The 19,407-nt window shown below is 37.5% G+C and overlaps 1 pseudogene; it reads right to left on the reverse strand.

Moving 5' to 3' along the window:
• Positions 1 to 15,688: 15,688 nt before the first annotated feature.
• LOC101404082 (general transcription factor IIH subunit 3 pseudogene) lies at positions 15,689 to 16,451 on the reverse strand (annotated as a pseudogene).
• Positions 16,452 to 19,407: the final 2,956 nt, after the last annotated feature.

Below are 19,407 nucleotides of genomic sequence, written 5' to 3' on the forward strand. Positions count from 1 at the left end.
CTTTATACATATAATTGCCCCCATGGAGGGGGGCAGCATGGACACTTTCTCTGGTGACCACACCATTTTGCCTTTACCTAAAGGACTTATGAAATACAAGATTCTTGGGTAACAGCACTGAAGAGTAAAAGTTTAGTGGGAGAGGGACACAGAATACATGAATTTGTAGCAGTAGGGTTTTTTTTCTTTTTCTATTTTGATTGAAATTTTGCATTGAACTATCTAGAACAAATTCTATGGTGATTTATATTTTACAAACTATAAAAATTATTTCATATACCTTTGAAAGTCCTATCATGTCTTCAGCCGCATGATTTTCCTGTGATGATGTCTCAATCAAATCCAGCTCTCAGTTCTTTGTGACCTTGAATTAATGACACTGCTGCCCGCTTCGCTCGTATGTATCTATGCATAGGTGTCCTTCCGCTATGAGAGCGTCTCTCAACCTTTCCAAGCACCCAGATCAGGGTAGGAGTTCTGTGTCCTATGGTTGCCTAGCCAGCCTCCAGCACTTTTTTTTTTTTTCCAGCTTTGTTGAGATATAATTGACATACAACATTGTGTAACTTTAAAGTGTCCAACATGATAATATGATACATGTATATATTGTGAAATGATTACCACAATAGGGCTAGTCATTGCAGTGCTATTCACAATAGCCAAGATGTGGAAACAATCTAAGTGTCCGTCTATGAATAAACGGATAAAGAAGATGCAGTATATATATATACAATGGAATATTATTCAGCCATAAGAAAGAAGGAAATTCTGCTATTTGTGACAGCATGGATGGATTTTGAGGGCACTATGCTAAGAGAAATTAGACAGAGAAAGACAAGTATGATCTCACTTATGTGTGGAATCTAAAAAAGCCAAACAGCCTCCGACACTCTTTAGCCTCCCGGAAGTGCAAATTACTGCCCTTGCCTCCCCCACCCTCCCTACTCCAGGCTCTCAGGGCAGACGCCCACACATCCTCCAGCACGCTCTGCTTCCGCCTCCTAAAGAGAACACAACAATGCCCTGTGTCTATTTTTTAAACTATTGATTTATACCTGATATTTAGTATTTTTCTGTTTGTTGACATTCTAGTTTTCTTTAAATAATTTGAAAGAATGTAATTGAAACAGAAATACCTGAGTTTGGAACTCTGAATAGAATGTTTAAATTCTTTTTTGGAATTATTATTTATTTTTATGCCATGCTGATGCATTTAAGAAATAAAAGATCAAGACAAATAAGGTAATATATAGGAAAGCATATAAAACCCTTTGGAAAAGTGGGACCCTACATAAGTCCAAGGTATGTTAATAAGAAGCTGGCAGCCTCCATGAATATAAATGTTACTTTCTCTAGAAATTTACTATTTGATGCATTTAAAAGCCAAGATTGATTAAAATAACCATCTAAAATGTGACAGTAATTAGTCTAAAATGTTATATACTATTTTAATAAACATATATTCAGTGTTTGCTGTGGGCCAGGTAGTGTGTTAGGAGCTAGGGATATTTAAAGAATAATCATACATGACCTCTGCTCCCAAGAGCTCACAGGCTAGCCAGGGACATCACAAAGATAGAATTAACCATTTGGGGGTAACAGAATAGGAATTCTAAACAGACTGTTATTTGTAAGGCTCTGGGAATGCTTTATATTGAGATGCCTCTTTACATGAGTAAATTTTTTTAAATTTTTTTATTATTTATTTATTTATTTATGTTTTAATTTTTTGTTTATTGCAGTAACATTGGTTTATAACATTGTAAAAATTTCAGGTGTACATCATTGTACTTCTATTTCTGCATGGACTACATCATGTTCACCACCAAAATACTAATTACAACCCATCACCACACACATGTACCGAATTATCCCTTTCACCCTCCTCCCTCCCCCCTTCCCCTCTGGTAACCACCAATCCAATCTCTGTCCCTATGTGTTTGTTTATTGTTGTTATTATCTACTACTTAATGAAGGAAATCATACGGTATTTGACCTTCTCCCTCTGACTTATTTCACTTTGCATTATACCCTCAATGTCCATCCATGTTGTCACAAATGGCTGGATTTCGTCGTTTCTTATGGCTGAGTAGTATTCCATTGTGTATATATACCACAGCTTCTTTATCCATTCGTCCCTTGATGGGCACTTAGGTTGCTTCCAAGTCTTGGCTATTGTGAATAACGCTGCAATGAACACAGGGGTGCATGTACCTTTGCAAATTGGTGTTTTCAAGTTCTTTGGATAAATACCCAACAGTGGAATAGCTGGATCATATGGTAGTTCTATCATTGATTTTTTGAGGAATCTCCATACCGTTTTCCATAGTGGCTGCACCAGTTTGCACTCCCACCAGCAGTGTATGAGAGTTCCCTTCTCTCCACAACCTCTCCAACACATGTTGTTTCCTGTCTTGTCAATTATAGCCATTCTGACGGGCGTGAGGTGATATCTCATTGTAGTTTTGATTTGCATTTCCCTGATAGTTAGTGATTTTGAACATCTTTTCATGTGTCTGTTGGCCATCTGTATATCTTCTTTGGAGAAATGTCTGTTCAGGTCTTTTGCCCATTTTTTAATTGGGTTGGTAGTTTTTTTGTTGTTGAGATGCATGAGTTCTTTATATATTTTGGAGATTAAGCCCTTATCAGATGTATGGTTTGCAAATATCTTCTCCCAATTGTTAGGTTGTCTTTTCGTTTTGTTGATAGTTGCCTTTGCTGTGCAGAAGTTTTTAGTTTGATGTAGTCCCATTTGTTTATTTTTTCTATTGTTTCTCTTGCCCGGTCAGATGTGGTGTTTGAAAAGATGTTGCTAAGACCGATGTGGAAGAGCGTACTGCCTATGTTTTCTTCTAGAACTTTCACAGTTTCAGGTCTTACATTCAAGTCTTTAATCCATTTGGAGTTAATTTTTGTGTATGGTGTAAGGTAAGGGTCTACTTTCATTTTTTTGCATATGGCTATCCAGTTTTCCCAACACCATTTGTTGAAGAGACTTTCTTTTCTCCATTGTATGTTCTTGGCTCCTTTGTCAAAGATTAGCTGTCCATAGATGTGTGGGTTTATTTCTGGGCTTTCGATTCTATTCCATTGGAGATGCCTCTTTACAAAGTCAAGATATTTAACATGAGCAGAGGGGTTGAACACCAGGCCACACAATGGATTTAAAGCTGGATTAAATCAGAAGCCACAGCGTTCAGATTTTTCTCTCTTGTTCTTCATGCTGGGGCTACATACAACTGCAATTTCCAACAATCCATTGGGATTAAACTTGTTCATTTTAATAATAAACCGGAACGTAAAGACCATTCTGCGTTGCAGGCAGCCTGTACATGAGCTGAGTGTCCTGTGTTTTTTCTGGCAACCCTATTCAGATCCAAGTGCTGTGGAGGAAAATGAAGCAGGGAGGAGGAGGAGGAGTGCTGGGTGGGTGGGGAGAAGGGGTTGCCATTTAAACAGAGTGGACAAGGAAGCCTCACTCAGGGAATATTTGAGCAAACACCCGTGGGGAGTGAGTCAGTCACGTAGCTGTCTGGAGGAAGAGCGTTCCAGGCAGAGGGAACAGCAGTGCAAAGGAAGCTGACGCAGGACTGTGGCTGGTACTTTGAAAGAAGAGCAAGGAGACTAGTGAGGCTGGAGTGGAATGAGCAAGTGGGAACAGAGTAGCACATGAGGTCCGAGGAGTAATAGGAGTAATAGGAGTAATAGGATGGTGGAGAGTCTTGGGGCCATTATAAAGAGCTTGTTTTTAACTCTGAGATGGGAAGCCACAGGAGGATTTTGAAAAGAGTAGTGACTTGATTTGAACTTATATTTAAAAAGTACCCCTTTGGCTGTTGTGTTAAGAATAGACTGAAGGGAGAAACTGGGAAACTAGTTAAAGCTATCGCAGTCATCCGGGTAAGTGATGGTGGTGGCTTGGCAAATGATGGCAGTAGACATGGTGGTGATAAATGGTTATACATCACGTGTAAATCTCCGTATGTATTGAGAGGGAGAGAGAGAGGAAGCTCTTGCGAAGCCCTCATCATTAAACCAGATGATAGGGGAGGAGTGGGTGAATATGACCGGAAACATCAGGGCAGGTTTCCAGGTGGAGGGGACTCGAATTGAGCCCTGGAAGCTGACTAAAGGTTGTACAGTGGATAAGAGAGGGCACTGGTCTGTTCTGCTCCTTTCTCTTGTTACTACTGAGGAGGCCCCTCCTTCTATCTCAAATCATTCTCTCTCCCTGCGCTCTGCAGTTCACTCCTCTCATCTTCCCAAGGAACTGTCGATGACTTGTGCTCTTCTGAGAGCAACTTTCTGCCTCTAAAAAAAATCATTATTTTTAATAACATTTGTTATAAATAATGCTGAAGTAATATTATGTATCTGGTTTATTTATAAACCTCTTAGCTGTGATTCTCAGTGTTTCCTTTTTATGAGCAGTGTGTGATCTTTATACCTGCCCATGACGTGTTTTTTGATGTTATCTCATGTGAGAACAAACTACTTTAACAATACAGTATCTGAGAGCTGCTGCAGGCCCTGGATAGCGTTCTACGTGTGAGGAGAGAGTTCTCGAGGAGTAAAGCCATTTCCAACCTTACTTCCTGCCTTTTATAGGTAAATAAAAGTTTATGTCCCATACTTGAGTTTTGAATTCTTCTGAAATCAGTCTTTTTTTCTTTTTTTTGATATAATATTCCCCTGTATACTTTTAGGGCATGAAAAATTTTAAAAAGATATTTCACAATTGGAGATTAGCCGTGACTAATATAATATTAATGTCTCCAAAATCCACTTTGGATCTCATAGACACTAGTTCACTCCTTTCCTGGTGGGGGAAGTGTTTCTCTCCATCCACCCATTTAGCTGCTGTTAGTCCACTTTCATTTTATTCTCCTCCAGGCACGGGTGGAGGTGACACTGAAGTTTACCTTTTTTTTTTTAAATAAATGTGAAACAGGTGTGGATAAACTCTCAACTCAAATATTCTTTGAAGGAGAAAATACATTCTCCCTGCCAGAAGATGTTATTAAGAGATTATATAACTTCAAAAAGTGTATTTCTTTTAATAAAGAGATTCTGTTTAGTTTCTAAAAGAAATGTGTGCATTTGTATCACACACTACAGGAAAATAGACGGTACAGCTAGCTCTGGATGGGTGTTTCATCATTCTTCTCCAGCCACATAAAACTCTGTGAATGAGTGACAAGCAGATGGTGTCTCATTATGTCCATTGGAGAGCCTTGAATGCAGCCTGTAAGCCTTTGAATAGTCTGTTTTTGTATCAAAGTGAAAAACTTTTGAGCTCAGGCTTTTTTCCCTTCTTTTTTGCATAGACACATTACTAGGCTGTATTAACTCTGAAAATCAAATTAATTCCTATCTCCACACTCGGAAAAATGCTCACTTTGGGAATAAGGCCAAATATTTCATACTGGGGATTTGAAGTCACAATAAACAGCATAGGAATGAGAATTTGAAAATTTGAATATGTCTATAATAGATACAGGCAAATTAATTACTGCAGAAGCTTACTCAGGTGGGTATTTTAGGGGTTTTGGCTGTCAGGGATCAGGCCCATTAATGGGGGGCCCTGCCGTACTCATTACCTGATTTCTTACTCCTCCCCACGCACCCTTGCACAGACAGCACCTAGCACCATGCCCACATAGAAGGAATTTCATTTAATTTGTTGAATGATTGAAAATCATTTGTTTTAGTTAAACTGATATTACATTTGAACTTTTGGTGCATTGGATTCTTATGGTTAATCTCCTAGTGCATCATGAAACATTCTTATACTTAAATCTATGATGACTGCACAACTTAAAATTTCTAAGAGAATTTGTTTGATATAAGGTAGTCTTTTAATGAGAGTGTCAATTATAGATATTTCTAAGTATAGTTTAGATTTCATAATTCTGTAAGCCTTTAGATATAAATAAATGAGCAAATAAAATAATTCCTGATGTGCTCCAGTGCTAGTGGAGGACCCAGAATGTTAAACATTTTCAACGATACTCAGATCAATAGCATTGAGTCTTTTCCATGGTGTTAGTCAGCTCGGGCTGCCGTAACAAAATGCTGTAGACTGAGTGGCTTAAACAAAGGAATTTATTTCTCACAATTCTGGAGGCTGGGAAGTCCAAGATCAAGGTGATGGCTAGTTCAGTTCCTGGTGAGGACTCTCTTCCTGGCTTTCAGATGGCAGCCTCCTCTCTGTGTGCTCACATGGTCTTTTCTTGTGTATGCACGCACATGCACACACACACACACACACACACACACAGAAAGAGAAAGAGAGGGAGTAAGTTCGTTCTTTGGTGTTTCTTTTTATAAGAGCACTAATCGTATCATGAAGGCCCCACCCTCACAGCCTCTTCCAATCCCAATTCCCTCCTAAGGCTCATCTCCAAATACCATCACACTGCGGCTGGGGCTTCAACATATGAATTTGAGGCACAACATTCGGTCCATGACATGTTCTGAGCTCCTGTCTTGTGCATCACTGCTCGACTATGGCCACCATCCCACTCCTTCAAGTCAGCTTCTTTTGCCCCTGACATTCCTGCTGACCCAAAAGATGAGCTAAGAGAATCAAAGAAAATAATAGGTGAGTGAGGAGGATGAAATAAAAGCCTAGTGATGGAACGAATTAAGTTAGACCACTGTTGGGAGCAGAACCAATGAAGCAGTCAGAATGTTATTATTTCAACCATTGAAAAAAAATTTAAAGTAAAATCCAAAAGCACATGAGGCTTAGTCAGACAAAGAATGACAATCGGTGCACTGAAGTGGTATTGAGATGCTTGCCGAGGGACTTTGGGAGCAGCCTGGCTGATGCCACTGAGGCAGACACCAGCCCCGGGGATGGATGGTCATGGATACCCACAGCGCTGCTCTGGGAACATATCAGAGATGTGTGGGGTCTGGGTGCAAGGAGGTGTCTGCCCCTGAAGGATCCCGAGTCCGCGTCTCTGTGTGGTTATTCACTAGTTATGGCACTGTGACACCCTAGCAGCTGCTTTGTTTAACTGGTCCAGGCAAATGAGGCCTGGGAAGCTTCTTAAAGCCCTCGGGCCACTCTGTCTGGGGTGTGAAGACAGCTCATTAGCTAAGATTTTTTACTCTGGCTCTGTAGTGATGACATGGACTTTGAGCTCCTGGAGTGTGGCTGCCGGCATGTGCAGGCTCATTCAGTGGGAAAATAGTACACGTTACTTTAATATGATAATATAGTTAGTGCAGCAATGTTTCTGCTAGATTAAACCCCCGGAAATCATTGTCAGTCCTAATAGTCCCTCCAGACCTAATAAAACACCAGAATACCACATCTAACACAGTCTGTCGATCAAGATCTGAGTTTTCTTTCCTAAAAATATCATTTGTGCAAGTTATGGTACCAGAGAAAGGCCAACCATAGGATAAGGATCAACTAATTAAGGTAGCGAGTCCTGCCCCTGGGATTCTTCCTGGAGCTCGTCTTTTTCTATTCGATCACTCTGTTTCTGGAATTTAAAGCCTGCAGTGGTGGTTAGAAAAGCTGCTGCTGATTTAGCTACTGTGCCAGTATCCACACTAATAATTACCTCTGCTAATGGGGATTCTTTAGGTCAGGAATTAGGTATTATTCACTACTGTATCTTAAGCATTTAGCATTTTAATGAATGGAATAATTATGTGTGGGCTAGATTTTTCTAAAAGCAGAGGCAAGATGGGTATTAAGAAGAAAAGTTACAGTATTCATAATGAATTCCTGACTCTGAGATGAATGAAAAAACCTATCCTTTCAAAATTGGGATCAGTGGCATGCCACGCTCACATCAAAGGTTCAGTGAGAAGGCTGTTTTCCTCTTCTCATTTCCCTTCAGTTTCCTAGAATGGGATAATTCTAATAATAGTAACAGATACCAAATATTGCATGCTTATTGGAGTTTAAGAACTGTGATATACACTTTAAATTGCCCTAAAGATGATAATAGCAGCAATAGCTAATATTTATTGATCACTTGCTACATGCCAGGCACTAAATGCTTTATATGTAATAATTACTTAAACTGCATCAGCCCCACATTGCAGATGAGGAAACTAAGGCACAGAGGGAGGGCGTGGACGTGTCACCTGGTAGGTATGGAGTCAGATATTAGCCTGAGGCCTCAGTGCTGGCTCTTACCCTTCTGCATGCTGTCTCTGGTGTACGCTGCTCCCTCCAAGCTGCCTCTGGCCCTTTTGGTGCTTTTGTGCAAATGAGAGAGAAGTGCATCTTCCTCAATTATAAACAAACATAAAGCTCTTCTTTAAGAATTATGCAAATTGAATTATTAAACATAAAATAGTTATTGTTTTGATTTTTTAATTGAACTTTGGAAAAATAACCACTGGCATATAAAAATTTGTTTCAAAATACACATCTTGCTGTCATGGAAATTAAATTACTTATGACAAATTGATACGTACTTTCTCCAATATCTCCTTTTCTATAGAAATGGTTCCCAGACTTGTGTGACATCTCCTTTGTGGCATGTTAGGCCTTAAGGAGTTTATACATTTTAATTTTAAGAGATATTTTCTCCACTGATGGCTAATATTGGAAAAGTTAAATATGTCCTGGGAGCTATAAAAGTATTTGGATATGTGTCTGGTAAATTATTACTGAAAGTGTATATATATATATATGTATATATATATATGATTTCTGATATATTTATTCTTCTGTGCATAACAACTTTTAAAGAAACGTGTGACCATACTATACATGTTGTTATGAAAATTTTTTTTAATTGTGGTAAGAACATTTAACATGAGATCTACCCTCTTAACAAATTTTTAAATGTACAATACAGTATTGTTCATGATAGGCACAATGTTGTACAGCAGATCTCTAGAACTTAATCATCTTGCATAACTGAAACTTTATACCCACCTGTGGAGTAGCAACTCCCTACTTCTCTCCCCTCGGTCCCTGGCAACCAGCAGTCTACACTCTGCTCTTATGTATCTGATTCGTTTTGATACCTCATATAGGGGGATCATGCAGTACTTGTCCTTCTGTGACTGGCTTATCTCGCTTAGCATAATGTCCTCAAGGTTCGTCCATGTTGTCTCAAATGGCAGGATTTCCTTCTTTTTTAAGGCTGGATAATATTCCTGTGTAGGCATATACCACATTTTCTTTATCCATTCATCTATGGATGGACATTTAGGTTGTTTCCACATCTTGGCTATTGTGAATAATGCTGCAATGAACATGAAAGTGCAAATATTTTTTCTAGATCCAGATTTCAATTTTGGTGGGGGATAAATACTCGGAAATGGGATTTCTGGCTCATATGGTAGTTCTATTTTTAATTTCTTAAAGAATCTCCAGGGGCCCGCCCCGAGGCTTAGCGGTTAAGTGTGCGCGCTCTGCTACTGGCGGCCCGGGTTCGGATCCCGGGCGTGCACCGACGCACCACTTCTCTGGCCATGCTGAGGCAGCGTCCCACATACAGCAACTAGAAGGATGTGCAACTATGACGTACAACTATCTACTGGGGCTTTGGGGAAAAAAAGGAGGAGGATTGGCAACAGATGTTAGCTCAGAGGTGGTCTTCCTCAGCAAAAAGAGGAGGATTGGCATGGATGTTAGCTCAGGGCTGGTCTTCCTCACACACACACAAAAATAAATAAAATAATCTCCATACTGTTTTTCACAGCAGCTACACCATTTTACATTCCCACTAACAGTGTACAAGGGTTCCAATCTCTCAACATCCTCGCAACTGTTTATTATTTTTTGTTTTTTTGACAATAGCCATCCTGACAGGTGTGAGGTGATATCTCACTGTGGTTTTGATTTGCATTTCCCTGATGATTAGTGATGTTGAGCATGAGAAGATGCACAATATTACTAAATCACCAGGGAAATGTAATATTATAATGAAAGATACGTGATTTTTCAAAAACAACTTTATCGATATTGCCACAACGTCATATTTCTTAAATTGTAAATTTTTACAAAGTTGCAGTAATTCACATTTATCATAATTTTCAAATTATGTATTTCATCTGGAACAGCTTTTGTCAAACTGTAGTGTGAATTCAAATCACCTGGAGATTATGTTAAAATGCAGATTCTAATTCAGTAGGTCTGGTAGGGCCTGAGATTCTGCAATTCTAACAATCTCCCAGGTAATAGTCATGTTGCTAGTCCATGGACTACACTTTGAGTAGCAAATATCTAGAATAATGAAAAGGCCATGATATTCTTCATTATCATAGGCCTTTCTTTTAAAGACAATATTGTATACCCAATATAGGAAAAAATTGCTTTGAAACTTAGTTTTAGATCATACCTGGGCTGATAGTGAGATTTACAGGTGAATTAAATCTTCTTCCTCTTTTTTCTGGTAATTCAATGTTGGAGGATGGTGTCAGAGTCAAGAAATTCTGCAACTGGTTCGACATCAATGATATAATTTTAGTAAACAGCCTTGCTTCATGTTTCTTCAAAGAATTTCTTACTTCTTTTGATTCTTTCAAGGGCACTAGTGATGGAATTTTGGTTCCTGCACATTTTTTATATAGCATTAAATAATACCTATGTAGCAGGAGGCTGCAATATTTTAAAGGCAGTTAATTTTTGTACTGCCAGAATTTCCATAACAAAAAATAATCAATTGCCATATTAAGTGAATGATTATATAGTAATCTCTAATTTATGTCTAAGTAATATTTACTTTGTATATTATTAATGGGAAAGGAATATTTGTTGTTACATAGTGATTTACGTCATCATGAAAGTATTTGTAGATTTAAGTTAAGAACTCAGGAATACTATTCTGATACAGTAAATAAATAGCAGATGATATGAATTGCACTATATAGCACCACATTTAACCTGTGCACTAAGACCAGTAGAGGACTGTTTTGCTCACATTTTCAGATACTTACCTCTCAGTTTTCCAGTCAGAAATGTAATTCCTTGTGTGAAAACACAAGTTATTTTAGATGTTTACCCAGCAAGGCCTTTTGATGACCAAACTTGTTTGTCCTTTGTCAGGGGATGGTTGCAATATACTGATTTTGTTAAAACAAGATACAGTACTGCTATCTGCCAGAGAATTGTCATAATAAATAGACAAATTGCCCATTTTGGGAGTCAATAAAGTTATAATAAAAATATGACAATAGTTCACAATGGTAGAGCTGTCTGTGATGTGAATGTTGCCTCTGGAATATGGAGTCCCTGTGTAGTGCATAAACGAGCAATTCTATGTGACAGCTTTGGCTGCCTCCCTCAGCATGTTCCATCCCAGGGCTGTTTTCTCATGGTGTTCCATGTTGAGACTGCAGCTGTACTGGTTTCCTCTCTCCTGGCATCTCCACTCTCCAAATTAACCTGAAGAAGTCAGTTGTAGAGCAACAGGTGGGACACTTGAAGTACAATGTAGTTACCCCAAGCAGCAGTGATAAGATCCATTCGGGCGTCTGCATGGAGCCTCTTGGAGAGGGAGCTCATGTTTGGAGGTCCTCCATCCACGGAGTTTGTAGGTCAGCTCTGGAGCGGAAAGAAGGCGGAGGCATGCAGGTCTGTGCACAGTGCTCTTTGCATTTAACAGCCTACTTGTAGGCAGCAGAGAGGGGCCTGTGTCTCAGGTTCCATAGATTTACCCAATCACAAGAGCAACTCCACCACCACCGAGGACTCCATACAAAGGAAGTCAGACGTAGAGTATTTCTTGTTCAAGGGCCACATCCCCTCAACATTTGGGCCACATTTCATCTCAACTTCCATGTTACCTTGACTAGAAATGCCAGTGCAGGATACAAATGTCATGTTTGGAAGGGACCTGTGGAATCACCTAGCCCAACCTCCTCTCCAGTGCAGGAATCCCCTTAGCGGCTTCCTTGATCACCTACCTTCTAGCCCAGAGTTTCCAGTGATGGGCTGCTCGGTAGCCTGTTTCATTTCAGCCCATTTCAGGAGCCCAGGTCTAATTACTAGAAATATTCTCCATATATTAGGTTCTCTTAATTACCAGTTTGTTAATTATTAGTTTCCTTGTAACTTATTTATTCAAATGATTTTTTTCTGGAAGAGCACAGACTTTGATCTTCTTCATACATATTTATCAAAGTTGAATTTAAAGTCCACATATAGCCATAAAGAAATGTATAAAGGCAGAATATAGGATTACAGAATTGGAAGAAGTTTAGATAATAATTTATATCTGATTTTCTTCATTTATCCTTTTCCCCACAGATGTTTGTGTAGTATTCCCCTTGCATGCTTTAAATATCAAAAGAAAATCTCTTCTAGCATCTAAGAGCTGAAATGCTATCAAAATACCACTGAAAATAAATGCTCTATAGAATGTAACTGATTGTATAGAAATGTTTAAAGTCATTTAGTCTAATTAGCAGTAAAGTCAATCAATATATACAGAATGCAGTTGTTGCCCATGGAAATAATTAAGCTAATCCTCTTTGGACAATCCAAGTTGCAGAGTTCTTTTCCAATTTGCCTTGCTCTGTCTCAGGCTTCCTTTCCCCACTCCTCTTGCTCGTTCTCTTAATGTTTCCACTTGAGATCAATCAAAGTCCAGTCAGAATTTAAATTGGAAGGAGTCTCATGGGAACTCCAAGTCTATCCTTTCTTCTTTCCTTTTAACCTGGCCCATTTTTTTTTAAATTTCATGAAATGTTTGGGCTCAGCTTGAGTAAATCATGGCCATTGTGGTTCTACCAGCACGCTAACAAGAGCCAAATGAGGGTGTGTGCTGGCTGGACAGTGTTGATGGCAAGCTGCGTGTGGGTGGGCCGTGCTGCTGAGGACTGTTGTGTGCTGGGCGGCCGCCTGATAGATTTAGGCCCACCCTCCCCCTCAGTTATCCTTGGTGAGGAGGATCATTGGCAGAGAGTGTAAAAGACGGGCAACACATCCTACTAATGGCCAATCCCAACACAGCCTGTGGATGTGCTTAGAGCTTCTTTCCGGAGGACTCAAGGAGATATCAAGGCCTGAGGTGATACTCATAGCTTCTCCCAAAAAGATTTATCTGCCTTTCAAATGCATAATCTAAAATAATCCTCATGAGACATTTAGTAGGAAAGTTGGCATCATCATGAAAGGAAATACTCATTGTTCTACTTTTTCTTAGATTCTCCCTGCTTTCAGCTCTCTGTGCCTGTATACAGAAGCAAAATCAACAATATTAAGTGAATGTCTATGGAAGATTCTTGAAGGGAGATGATCAAGCTAATTAGCTAGATTACCTGCCTTCTGGTACTTTATATTCTAACTGGAGGAGGAAGGATGAGAGAATCATGTGCAAAACATTATTCAGGCTCAATGTTTTTTTTGAAAAAGCAAAAAAATAGTGGGAGAGGTTACACCAAAGAAAGTTTTATGTGCTTTACAGCAATATATTTCAAATAGTCCCAGTTTTAAATATTGTGTCCCATTAATGCTGTAAATTACCCAAATGTTCTGTTGATGCCAGTTTTTTTTTCTAACCTTCAAACTCTGTTTTTCAGGTGACCTCCTTCTCCTGAAAGTGATGCCCGAACCTAGTCAGATCATATGTTGTGAGTCATAGTTCAGAAATTTTGGTCACTATTCATTCTAGTTCTAGCTTTTCTACCAACTTGAGTGTGACCCTGGACAATCCTCTTCAGTTCTATATTTCTTGGTTTTTTAATCTGTAAAATAAACTGCTTGATCTGGTTTATTGCTGAAGTGCTTTGGGGTTATTATTGAATTTGTCTATTTGTCTTTATCATTCTTTAAACTTTTGCTTTTTATACTTAGAGTTTATGTTGTTAGAGTTAGAATTATGTTATTAGTTCATGTTAAATTTAATATTGCTCTCTCTTCCTGGTGGGTTGAACCTTTTAAAATGTGAGTGACCATCTTTATGACTAGTAATGCTTTTTGTCTTCAAGCCTTTTTGTCTGGTATTAATATAACTTTTTGTTTTCATAGTGTATCTTTTCTCATTCTACTACTTTCAACCTTATGCTGTATGTTTTAAATAATTCTTTTATATATCTTTTATATATATCTCTGATCTGGTACTTTTTACCTTTTAATTGGAGCATTTAGCCCATTTATGCTAAATGTAATTACTGATGTATTGATTTTAAATCTAGTGTCTTAGGTACTTTCCATTTGTTCTACTTGTTCTGTATTCCCTTTTTCCCTCTTTTTTGACTCTTATTTATAGGTGCTAATTATTTTATTATAAAATTTTATATAAAATAAAATTAATATAAATACAAAGTATATCAAAGTAAATTTAAATAAGCCAAACAATATTAATATTTTCAAATGAAAAAGTAAAAAAGAAAAACCTTTTCACCTTATATGAAATTATTCATATTTTAGATGTATGTTGCTTGAATTATCACTAACTTTTTTCTTAGATTTAAAGCAATGATTTCTATTAAACTTAAGTAGGCTACAAAATATTAAATATTATTTTAAAAATCATAAATGCAAACAGATTCTAAACTTAAGAATTTACAAATAATTGCAACTGATTACTGAAATCTTTTCCATATTTAAAAAATCTAAAAATCTAGGATATGATCTGTCTGGAAATAACTAGCCAAACACCAAGTATCTTAATAAAACTCAACCTCTAAGGTGGTATATAAAGCACAAATAGAATTTGAAATAAAAAGAAGTTTTCAGGCACAAATGAGTTTTGTCAATTACTTTTAAAAACAAAAAAGTTGCAGTTCCTCAGATTCTTCTTATTCAATGCTAGAACTTAAAAGGACTTTTTAACACCCTCAAGGACAAAGGAACAAAAAACAACTTCTTTTAATGCTAAAATTACAAAGAATTTTCTCTTATGAATTTACAGAAATTTACATTTCAAAGCTTCTAGAGAAGAGTCTATAATATTAATAAATTCTTTTCATTGAAATGTAAATAATTATGCCTGGGGATCGCTATTAACTATTAAAAGAGAGTTAATAGTCTCTTGGAAATTCCCAAAAGAACTCAGGCTTTAGATTTTACAAATAAGCTCTTAAAACCATTGTTACACTGCTCGACTTCTGTACTCATGTTCCTTGCTCATTCAAAGTGACATTTTATAATCACTCAGCCCTGAACCATTTTTATTTGGGTCACGTTTTCTAAACGTATATAGATGCCAGGCAAAGGAGTAAATACCTGTTTATATCTAAAGAGTATCAAATTAGTAAATTAGGGTTTTATCTATTTAACTTGTCAAGGTTAACTGTTGGCAATGTATACTTTGTTTTTCTAAAATTGTGTTCAAGTTTTACACATCTGTCTCTTCATAAAAGGGACTTCAATTTGGCCTACATGTGCCAAAACTATAATCAGACCCAAAACCTCACTCTGACAAATAATCATTCTATTAAAATAGTGACTCACAAATTTGCTCTTTCTTCTCCATTTCTGGTAAAAAATCAGTCAGAAAACATAAAAGATATTTATAATACATAGAATGACTTTCTAAAAAAAAATCACTCTCTTAGAAGTGTACAAAGAAAATGTTGTTTTAGAAATATTTTTTCTGAGAAGCTAGCTACATTAAAAATAATAGTGTATGTTTTTTGTATTGTTTCTTGTCAAAGACTTTCCGCTGTGGTTCCTCTACTATGCTTTCAACTGATAATTTGGAAGATGGAAAGTATAAGTATTTTACCATTACTCAGTCACTTTTAGTTTCTTCTACTTTGCTTTCAGAACAAGAGGCACTGAAATTTTAAAGGCCATCTCACATAGACTGGAAATAGAGTTGAAATTGCAGAATATTGACACACACAAAAACAAACATAAATTTCAAGGAGATTTTGATGACAGAAGCAAGTACTCCTGTAGTCAACATAAATTGGTGGTGAAAGATTAATTGAGATCTTTGATTATGATCACAAAGAAAAACTCAGAATAAATATTGCAGAATAGACAACATCTGAGTCACCTTGCAGGAGTCAGTTCGTCTGTTATGTCACCAGCCTGTTGGAAGATGCTCAGATCAGAGTCTGAATCCATGATTTCATTTGCTGGTTATCTTTAACTTCCTTGATTCTTCTGTGAACGTAACAAAGCACTCTGGTGAAGAATCCTGCCACCAGACCTTCTGTATTTTGCCTCTTCAAGTCACTCTGTCAATAAATCTTTAATCTCTTCAGGAATAACCTAATTTGCAGCTGCTCTTACCTGATATGTCCCATCTCTACTTTCTGAGGAATTAAAATCAGAAGCAGTATTGCCAGGGTCTCCTAAGGAGTCTCCATATCTGCTGTTTTTTTGCGGGAGATAAGAAATGACTATCTTGAATGTGATATGCCGATCCTAGCAAGTTTGTTGAAATGATTCATGAATAACTGGGACATTCCCCGTATCATCATAGCACCTATGTATTTAACAAAGTGAACAGAGATTCGTTGACTGCTTGCTTTCCCCTGCAAATTGGTTTCGTATCAACTCTCATAGCTGAAAACCATGGTGGCCCCAGATCCTTAAGAGAGAACCAGAGGCAAATATCCTCAAGTTCTGTGGACTCACAACTTCTGATCTTGTTGACTTCCAATTGATTTTTTTAATCATTAATTTTTTCTCCCTGTCTTTTACTTGTGTTACACTCTTTCTCTATTCTTTTAGTGTTCATCCTAGAAATTACAAAATGTATCATTGACTTATCAATGTCTAATATTAGTGGATAATTTTACTGTCCTCCTGGTTAGAACACTTGACTCCATTTACATTGTTCTCAATCTACATATTATTATTTTTTATGAGTCCATGTGTATTAAGATTTACTCATATGTTTGCAACTTTCATTGCTCTTTATTCTTTTTGTGTTTTTTGACCCCTTGATCTTTTCCAGCGGTCATTTTCCTTTTCTCTGGAAAACATCTTTGCAAATTCCTTTGAGTGCAGGTCTCCTAGTCGTGAACTCTTCCAATTTTTTATTCATCTGAAAATGACTGTATTTTTGTTGCTTACGAATTCTAGGTTGGCAGTTTCTTTCTGACTTCCCTTGTTGCTGGTGGTAAGTCACCTGTCAGTCTAGTGTTATTTCCCTGAAGGCAAGTTGCTCTGGCTGCACTGAAATTTTTCTTTGGTTTTATCCAGATTCACTATGATCTGTTTAGGTACGGATTTCCTTTTATTTGTTCTGCTTGGAATTTATTGGGATTCCTAAATCTGAAGATGGATGGTTTTTTTTATCAGTTTTGTAAAATTCTAAGCCCAAATCTCCACAAACATTGCCGGTGTCCATTCTCTCTTCTTCTTCCAGATGCCAGAACTTACTTTCTTGAGGAATTCTCTATCTGTTACATTCTTTTCCGTGGTGTTTTTCACCTTTTTGCTGCTTGTATGCTGCATTCTGGAGAATGTCTTCTGACCTGTTTTCTGTTCACTAACTCTATCTTCAACTGCCCAATATGTTGTTAAATTCCCATTGAATTCTTAATTTATGAATTTTTCAGTTCTAGAATTTCAATTTCTTTCTTTTTCAAATCTGCTAAGTCGTTTTTATAGTTGTCAATTCCCTGCTGAAATTTTTCCAGCTTACTGTTCTCTTGAAAATGGTAAGCAGTTTTACAGGGTCTGATAATGCCTGTGACTCTTTTGATTATTTTTATCACTGCTGGTTCTTGCTCATGGTATCTTTTTTCTTCGTATTTTGGTGTGTTCTGGACATCGGATTTGAAAAAACATTTCTTGGAATAATTTGAGGCTTAGGATGATATTCTCTGCCTCCAAAGAGGGGTATAAAACCCAGGGTCTCCTTACTGCACGCTCACAGCCTGAGATTTTAGGGGCGACTGAGATTTTAAAAAGTGGGGCTGTAGTCTGGACAAGGGTTGGTTTATTTTCGTTTTACCTGTCGGGCTCCCAGTTCCCTGTATTGGGCGGGCCCTGAACTCTGACGTTTTCCCCTAAGCCCTAAGAGACTATTAAGAGCACATATCAGCTACCTCTTCCAGATCAGCAAATGCTCACAGAGCAAACTTTTCCCCCAAGCCTTGGATTTCTGTCCTATAAGTCCTCATTATCTTGATATATCTTTGATGCATTTAAGAAGGTTTTTAATAGTATATTTTATCAAGCTTTTGTGAATTTTCTTCCCAGAGTGTGGTGAGATTTGGTTAAATTACTTAGTCTTTCATTACTCAAAGCAGAAATCTCCTCATGCCTTCCATTCCATTTTCTTGGCTTCTTTTTCTTCCTTCCTTCCTTTCTTTCTTTAAAATGATGCTGGAGTAATTTTTCCAGAAGAGTACACAGAAGGTAAACTTTTAGAGTCCTTGCAGGTCACTCTTTTGCTTTCATATTTGATTAGTAGTTTGATTATAAATAGAATTGTTGATATAAAGTCATTTTATCTCAGAATTTTGTAGATGTTGTTTCACTATTTTCAGCATTTATTGTTGCTAACAAAAAGACTAACACTGTTACGTTTTTGGTTCTTTTGTATCTACAGGAAGTCTCCTGTTTCCTAGGAAAATTAGCACCAGAAAAGTCCACTTAATATAAGTCTATTTAAATTAGATTGTTTTGGGTTACTGTTTTCTGACAAAAATAAATGGAAGCATGATATGACATCGTCTAAGTTCATATTTCACTTTCCTGCAGAATCATAATGCTAGTAATTTCCGCAAAAATATTTGAAGACTTCTCTGAAAGGGCCTATCTTAAATCCTTTGATTTTTATTGATTCTCCTTTGGAGACCTTTTCTTGTCATCTTCCTAGTTGAGTTTCTTCTCATCCCTTCTTAACTGATCTAACTCTGGTAATCCTCATTTAGCAGTAGCTTTGTTGGTAACTCAAGAAGTCACCAACACTTTTTGTTAACTCTATGAAATCTAACATCTTTTCAAGATTTGCAATTTTACTTTAAAATCAATTTATGCTATATATTTATCATACATTTAATTAATTAATTTTTTTTTGTTGAGGAAGACTGGCCCTGAGCTAACATCTCTTGCCAATCCTTCTCTTTTTGCTGAGGAAGATTGGCCCTGAGCTAACATCTGTACCAATCTTCCTCCACTTTGTATGTGGGATGCTGCCACAGCATGGCTTGATGAGTGATGCATTGGTCTGTGCCCAGGATTTGAACCTGTGAACCCTGGGCCACCAAAGCAGAGCATGTGAACTTAACCACTACACCGCTGGGCTGGCCCACAGTTTATTTATTTTAATCATATACTTATTAAAAATTCAGTAAGAGAATGACCAAAATAGACTGTGAAGTGATGGGTCAAGACAGATGTTAGTGTGATGTGGGGTTGGGTATTTGAGTCAAGACTAATTTTACAAGTGGCCAGTTCATGAATGAATATTTTTGAGGCATGACTCTGCTTCCCTATGCAATCTCATGGCTATAAGAACTCAACTAATGAATGCATCAGACGTCAAGGATCTTCCACAGCCC

This window comes from Ceratotherium simum, chromosome 3 (genome assembly GCF_057802395.1).
Source record: "Ceratotherium simum simum isolate JZ-2026a chromosome 3, ASM5780239v1, whole genome shotgun sequence".
Classification (NCBI taxonomy): Eukaryota; Metazoa; Chordata; class Mammalia; order Perissodactyla; family Rhinocerotidae; genus Ceratotherium; species Ceratotherium simum.